We start from the raw sequence: 2775 nt of genomic DNA, 5'->3' as shown, positions 1-2775 counted from the left end.
AAGGCATAAAAACAGAGATGGATTAGAAGGCCTTTTTAGTGAAATAATTACAGAAAACTTTAATTTGGAGAAAGAAAGGGAAGTCGAAGTACAGGAAGCACACAGAACTCCTATTAGACATAACCGGAAAAGATCTTGACCACACACATTGGGTCAAACTCTCCACACTAAAACATAAAGAAAAGATTCTAAAATGTACACAAGAGAAACACCAGATTTACTTTCAGAGGATCTCCAATTAGACTCACAGTGGACTTCTCCTCAGAAACCCTATAGGCTAGGAAAAAATGGTGAGATAGATTTGAAGTCTTAAGAGAAAAAAACTCTCACCCAGAATACTATATCCTACAAAGCTCTCATTTATGAATGAAGGTGAAATAAGGACCTTCCATAACAAACAGAAATTGAATTTGTCACCCCTTGTCCAGCCTTACAAAAAATGCTTAATGATGTGCTATACAAATAAACAGTCATCACCATAAAAGAATGTGAAAGCAGAAAATCTCCCCGTAAAAGTACAAAGGAAATCCAAAGTATAAAATAGGCATATTATAGAAAAGTGGCGTAGCCAAGTCACTACTTATCAATAGTAATCTTGAAAGTAAATGGCCTCAACTCCCCAGTTAAAGATATATACTGGCTAAATGGATTAAAAAGCAAGACATATCTAATTGGTGCCTAAAAGAAACACATCTCACCAAAAAGGATAACTGCAGTCAGAAAATCAAAGTATTGTAAAAGATATTCCATGCTAACAGAAACAAAAAAAGAGCAGGTTAGCCATCCTAATATCACACACAATAGACTTTAACACAAAACTGGTAAGAGTTCAATGAAGGAGGGCACTCTGCAATAATTAAGTGATTAATTCAACAGGAAGATGTGACTGTAACAAATGTTTATGCACCCAAATACAGAGCAACTGGCTATTTAAAAGAAATATTAATGGATTTAAAGGGAGATACAGACTCCAATACAATAGTAGTGATGGACTTCAACACCCTACTTTCAGTAATGGGACAGATCAACCACATGCTAAGCCATAAAGCAAGTCTCTCAGCAAATTAAAATAAAAAATCAAATTACACCATGCATATTCTCAGACCACAATGGAATGAAGCTGGAAATCAACAACTTAAGAATCTTTAGATCATATGTAAACACATGGAAACTGAACAATATGCTCCTGAATGAATAGTAGGTCAAAGAAGAAATCAAAAGAGAAATAAACAATTTCTGGAAACAAATAAAGATGATAATACAATATATCAAAACACGGGATACAGCAAAAGCAGTTTTTTTTGTTTTAATTTTTATTTTATTTTATTTTTTATTTTTGACAGGCAGAGTGGACAGTGAGAGAGAGACAGAGAGAAAGGTCTTCCTTTTGCCATTGGTTCACCCTCCAATGGCCGCCGCGGTAGGTGCGCTGCGGCCGGCGCACCGTGCTGCTCTGATGGCAGGAGCCAGGTGCTTATCCTGGTTTTCCATGGGGTGCAGAGCCCAAGCACTTGGGCCATCCTCCTCTGCACTCCCTGGCCACAGCAGAGAGCTGGCCTGGAAGAGGGGCAACTGGGACAGGATCGGTGCCCCGACCGGGACTAGAACCCAGTGTGCCGGCGCCGCAAGGCGGAGGATTAGCCTGTTGAGCCACGGTGCCGGCCTTGCAAAACCAGTTTTAAGAGAAGTTTTTATCAATTGGTTGCTATGCCAATAAATTGAAAAGTCACTAAATAAAGGAGCTATCAATGCATCTCAAGGAACTAGAAAACAAATCAAACATAAAATTACTAATAAAAAATTAGAGGATAAATAAAATTGAAAATATAAAAGTACAGGCCGGCGCCGCGGCTCACTAGGCTAATCCTCCGCCTTGTGGCGCCGGCACACCGGGTTCTAGTCCCGGTCGGGGCACCGATCCTGTCCCGGTTGCCCCTCTTCCAGGCCAGCTCTCTGCTGTGGCCAGGGAGTGCAGTGGAGGATGGCCCAAGTGCTTGGGCCCTGCACCCCATGGGAGACCAGGAGAAGCACCTGGCTCCTGCCATCGGATCAGCGCGGTGCCCCGGCCGCAGTGCGCCTACCGCGGCGGCCATTGGAGGGTGAACCAACGGCAAAAGGAAGACCTTTCTCTCTGTCTCTCTCTCTCTGTCCACTCAGCCTGTCAAAAATAAAAAAATAATAATAATAATAATAATAAAAATATAAAAGTACAAAGGATCAGTGAAACAAAGAGATGATTTTCTGAAAAAATAAAACTTATACACTGGTCCAACAACAACAACAAATAACCCAAATCAATTAAATCAGAAATGAAATTGAAATAACAACAGACACCACAAAATAAAAAGAATCACCCTGAATTAGTACAAATAATTGTATGTCAACAAAATGGGAAACCTAGAAGAAATGAGTAGATGCCTGAACACTTGTGATGTCCTAGGAGGCATAGAAAATCTAAAAAGACCAATAACCAAGATGGAGACTGAATCTGTAATAAAAAATAAAAACCCTAACAAAAATGAGAGGTCCAGGATTGGACAGCCTCAAAGCTGATTTCCCAGACATTTAAGAACTAATTCCAATTAATCTAAAGCTATTCAAAACAACTTGAAAGAGAGAGAATCCCTCCAAATTCTTTCTATGAAGCCACATAATCTTAATTACAAAACCAGAAAAAGAGAACTATAGACCAATGTGCCTGAAGAACATAGATACAAATATCCTCAACAAAATACTAGCCACTTGAATCCAACAACACAACAGAAAGATCATACA

Source organism: Lepus europaeus, chromosome Y (genome assembly GCF_033115175.1).
Source record: "Lepus europaeus isolate LE1 chromosome Y, mLepTim1.pri, whole genome shotgun sequence".
Lineage (NCBI taxonomy): Eukaryota > Metazoa > Chordata > Mammalia > Lagomorpha > Leporidae > Lepus > Lepus europaeus.
Note: the sequence above shows the minus strand (reverse complement) of the source record.